Source organism: Nicotiana tabacum, chromosome 2 (assembly GCF_000715075.1).
Source record: "Nicotiana tabacum cultivar K326 chromosome 2, ASM71507v2, whole genome shotgun sequence".
Lineage (NCBI taxonomy): Eukaryota > Viridiplantae > Streptophyta > Magnoliopsida > Solanales > Solanaceae > Nicotiana > Nicotiana tabacum.
The window spans coordinates 10,253,709-10,259,514 of NC_134081.1; positions in this window are offsets into that span (position 1 = coordinate 10,253,709).

A 5,806-nucleotide genomic window follows, 5' to 3' on the forward strand; every position below is an offset into this window, starting at 1 on the left:
GTTAAGATCATCCAGTGCATGATGAATGGCTAGTGCCTTTTCCAACTCTAAAATCTCCTTCATCAAATGCCGAATTACTTCTGGTTCATCTTTGCATGTGTTTGTTTGGAAGGTTGCAAACAATGTTTGTGGTACAACTAGCCCATTCCAACGGCATAGTACTTCATAATCACACATTTTCAAGTAAAGGGTAACCCATTATAGTTTTTCACCCCAAATTCGCATACCTTCAGGTTTTGTAGAATGCGGTTCCCCCTCAATATTGTGCCCTGCAACTTTGAGATCATGGTGTATATTGATAGGCTTATTTTCTAAGGGATGTAGAACACGATACCACTTGTCATCCACCAAATCAGTATAGCAACCTAGCATATATTTTTCAAGGTATGGATCGATTGTATTATGACGCGTTCCATGTGGATATGTTGAACTACCTTCACATTTTTGTCTCTTCTTAAACCACTTATTAAATGTTAGTGGCATTTCTGAAATGAATGTTGTAATGGTTCTTGAAATAGTTTTTGAATACTGGAATATTGGTTCAACCTAAAAAGAACTAAACTGCACGAACTTGTACGCGAAACGCAGCGCATCACCAATATGCGTTATGTGTATTATCATGTCGACCTGAATAGGCTGCACCGACTTGTAACACTAGCACACGAAACATAGCGCATCACCAATATGCGTTATGTTTATTGTCATGTCGACCTGAAAAAGCTGCACCGACTTGTATCGTAAAGAATCATTAGCATGTGAAACGTAACGCATCACCAATATGCGTGATGTGTATTGTCATGTCGACTTAAAAATGTTGTGGACCTGAAAAAGCTACACTGACTTGTACCGTAAAGAATCATTAGCACGCGAAATGTAGCGCATCACTAATATGCATTATGTAACCTAAAATCACTCTTAGCTTCCTATAAACCCCCACACATTTTGCATTATTATTTGCGGCATAACCAAACGAAGAAAACAACTTTTCATAAATTTTTCAAGTTCAAGCATTACGACATGTCTGGAAGCAATGACGTACCAAGGTGTTACTGTGGCAAACGTGCGATTTTGAATCCATGTTGGTCAAATTACAATCTAGGACACATACGTTGGATGTGTGAACAAGTTGTAAGTTATTATTATTGAAAGTTATGTTGGCTAATAGATTATTTATAACATGTTAGTTAATAGTCGTTTGTCGACATCCCCATTTTTAGGACAAAAATCAATGTGGTTTTGAAGAATGGTATGATGAACCCATTAATCAGGAATACTACAGATCATGTTTGCTAAACATTTGAAATCTGACCGGTGAGTACGAACTCCAAATCTTGAAACTCCAAGAACAATTTGCGTCAGTGAAGGAAAAACTAAAAGAGGTAGAAGAAGAAAATAATCGGTTGGAAGAAATATTTCAACAGTTGAAGCATAGAATAATGGGTGATAGTGACTAAACAAACACATGGATGCGTTAAGTGTAGTTTTTTATTTTTATATTGTATGTGCCATGTATTATCTATAACCTTTAACAAATTTAAATTTATGTTAATCTGTCTTATTCTTTTGTGTTCTAGTTTTAAACTAATAAATAACTCGAAAAATAAAAACATAAGCGCAAATTATGTAAAACATCAATACTTTTACTACGGCCTGCATGCTTTAAAGCATTGGCTGGCCTGAGGCGCATACCATCCCGCCCGGCTACGCTATCAGGATCATCCTCATCACGTCGCCTATTTATCAGAGGATGCGCTGCAACATGATCGTCAGTAAGGCTAGTAGGCTAGTAGAAGTGGTTGTTGGGCCATCAGTAACCTACACAATAATAAGATATTTTAGTATATAAAATAGAGAATACTAACGTACGTGTTAGCAAAAAAACTTTAATGGTCATACCATGGTCTCAGCGGGCTCCTGAATAAGATCATCCGTCTCTGGCAAGCGAGTATCGCACCATGTGTCCTCTGTGATGGGTGATGACGAAATCTTTAAAAAAATATAAACACTTTAGATATTACTGACTAATTTATAAGGTAAAAACAAATTGAAATAATAGTAATACAAACAAACCTGCGCTTGAGTAGCCACACAATGCTCTGTAGGAATTTCGAGGTACACTGGAGTAGATGAAGGTTGTGACATCTCGACCCGATGTGATGTCTCCCTATCTGTGCCTGAAAGATCCTCATCAGCCCTCGATGATGAGCTATAACTCAGTCATCCCGCACTATGCACCTCTCGTATAGGACGATCCTCAACAACCCTCGATGGCTCTGGACGATCAGGAAAATACTAATCCCAATCATGTTGCGTAATGGCGGTGCCCGCGATCAACACTGGAGCTGATGGGGTCAACTGTGAAGTCCCTGGTGACAGTTGAAGGCTGAATGATGGCACATCATGAGGAGCATCGTATGGCTCAGAGTAGTCACCCGTCTGATCATCTCTAATATCCTTCATGGGGTACCTCAACGCCACCTTGCTGGGACCCCGTCCTCGCCGACCACCACAACCACGTGGGCCACCACTTCCTCTCTGGCCACGCCTGCCACATCTACCATGTTCTAGGGCGCCGATGATGGTACTCCTCAGACGGCACATACGCAGCCTCGTAACCTAACCGCGCCTCCTGTCATGCATGTCTCAATGTGTCATCAGCAAGATCAGCAACCCGATGACCAAGCCTATGCACAATTGCCGCTTCGTCGCCTGTATGTTGTAGTATCTCCAGTCCCAACTGGTAGAACCAGTGTAAGCCAATAACCTACATAGCATATAACATATTAATTAATGAAGGATGTTAAAGTAATGTAACATTATAAGTAAGCATAACAAATAACATATCAGTGCCTCATACCTCTCGGCATATGGAATGTACCAACCACCAGCGTGATGAACGGGATTCCCGATCAGAAGGTGAGTAACACTGCGATACCAACCCATGTACTCATGCTCCCCGTCCAAACGGTCATGTGTAGGGTATGCCGGAATCAGTCCATACCTCTGATCCCAATCCTCTATCTGGGCCCTAGCAAGGCCAAGTATGTCTAGTCGACCTTGCAGTGATCATCCCGTTGGTAATGTGTAGAATACCAATATCACGCCCCGACCTCGGGGAGAGCGACCGACGCTCAACCGAGATACCCCGGACGAGCAAGCTTGTACAATACCTTCTACCCAACTCACCCATGAATAAAGAAAAGATACATTTCATTAATTAAACCTTGAGTGGATTCCATGAACAATGCTAATTCCATTACCATTAGTCATTTCATTTTATAGCCTCAAAATACAGACACAATCATAGTTAAAGTGCAATAAGTGATTCAAATACAACAAGTCTAGTTTGACTTTCTCAACACCCATATACAACCCACACTATGTCTACGGAGCCTCTAACAGAAATAAAAGAGTACTACTACATTGCCGACAACAAGGCCCTAGCATACCTTAAAACACTATGTACATGGAACAAGAAATACAGGACCCTGGAGTGAAGTGGGGCTCACCAAGTCGGCTGAGGAGAGGGTGTGCTGCTATCACTGATCAATACCACCTGCATCCATTTAAGATACAGTGTCCCCGGCAAAAGGGACGTTAGTACATGTCGAATAGTACTAGTACGAAGACAAAAACACTTATGCAAGGAATTGGAAATACAACATGAATGTGATGAATCATGCTAACAACAAAAGGCTTAGTTAGCCGTTAAAGCCATAGAAAATTCATTAAGAGCTTTCAATAATATTTATAAATTCATTAGTCGGGGATCCTCACCCCAACGTATGCGGGTGGAGGTGCAATCACAATACCAAAAATTCTACATAAAGCGGCCATGTCGCCTCACCCCAATGTATGCGGGTGAAGGTGTATTCATGATGCCCCAAACTCTACACAAAGCGGCCCTACCGTCTCACCCCGATGTATGCGGGTGGAGGTGTATTTACAATACCACAACTCTACACAAGGCAGTCTCGCCGCCTCACCCCAATATATGCGGGTGGAGGTGTATTCACAATGCCATATCTCGGATTCCCAAAACAATAATAGTTTGTACAAAAGAATTCCATTTTAAATCAACCATTTGACACATTTGGCCTTAGCAAGTGTAAGTTCACAAGGTCTCATCATATGAGAAATAAGTGTGTAATCACATTGATTTCATACAAGATCTTCTTCCAAAAAGGGGTATAACATAATTAAGTCAAAATAGAGAATCATTAACACACGAGGGTTCTAACACGTTATGCCAATCGGGAATCAAATTTACTAGTTTGAATACCCCATATCAATAGCGTTTCAAGTTCGACTACACATGATATAAGTTTACAAGGATTCGGGAATTCCGATACTAGAAGAAGAGTTTAGCCTTCATACCTCTCTTTGAGCTTTCCTTAAATTACTACAATATTTCAAAAATTCTAGCAACTTCAATCTATTTTGAGACATAACAAAATTGAATACAAATTAGGAAGATATTCATGATTTAAGCTCATTTGAGCATTTTATCAAACATTATATGTGCAAATTTGATTACAAGGTTCTACCACAAGATTTCCTTCACTCCACAACCCAATCTTTACCTATTTGAGCTCAACAATCTTCCCGCAAACCTTATTGGCACGTGCATGTATAAATAATACTCTCACACCCAAGAATCACACTCCCCATTTACCCATCTTCTACCCAAATTCGACATTAGAAAATTTGGACAAGAATTCTTACCTTTTAGAAACCCTAGCAAGTATCTCTTGATGAAATTCCAAGGCTTGATCCAAGGTGAGTAGTGAAATCCTTAGTCCTCCCTTCCCTCTCTCTAGAATAGCTCTCTCCTCTCTCTAAAATGTCAAGTAATCCCCCAAAACTGAACCCTTAGGCTAGATAAATGAAATGGGGGTCGGGTTATAAAATTAGAAAAATAAAGCCCCGACACAAATCTACGGTCTCATATGCGATCGCATAATGCTTATGCGGTCCGCAAAATAGACTGCACAATGGCCCTCCAGAACTGGGCAATTATGCCCTACTCTACGACCAGTCTGCGGTCCGCAGACCTATTCTACGGTCGCATAATACGCCACAGAACCTTCCTCCGAAAAATTTCATGCTGGATCTGCGATAGTTATATGGCCCGCAAAATGATTATACGGTCGCATAATGGACTGCATAATGGTTCAAACATTTTACCAGATATTCTGCCTTAGTCTGCGGTAGATCAACGGTCCGCAGATATGTTCTGCGATCGCAGAATGGGCCGCAGAAATGCCCTGCACCTCCAAAACTTTTCTTCAACTCCCCAACACTGTTCACCCCAAAAAGTCTGAACCGCGGCGAGCTTCGTCAACACATAAGTCTACTTCGGCACCACGAAACCCCGGGTTTTCGGCAAACTTTTACGGGGCCTTACAACTAAGTGGGAGGAATAGGTATAAGCTGCGTCGACCAAACTTTTAAAGGACTCGCTCGGTGGCATGATGCTCGACTATATCGAGACATATAAGTAGGACTAAAGACGTCCACATAGCTCGACTGCGGGAGCAATAATCTAGCAATCCAGTTATGAGCTTGTTGTTGTATGGCCTCCATATGAACTGTTTATTAAACACAAGAATCCTGAGTAAACACAAGACATATCAAGCATTATCAAACAAACTTAGTTATATATGTACCTGAGCGTCTTAAAGTAAATCCAACAGATCTCTGTAATAAGGGAGATGATGTCGAGCCTCGACCTTAAGGGCGTGGCCTCGCCTATCTACCCACCTCCTATATAGTGGTAGAAACTGTGGAGGTGGTGCATCTAGAG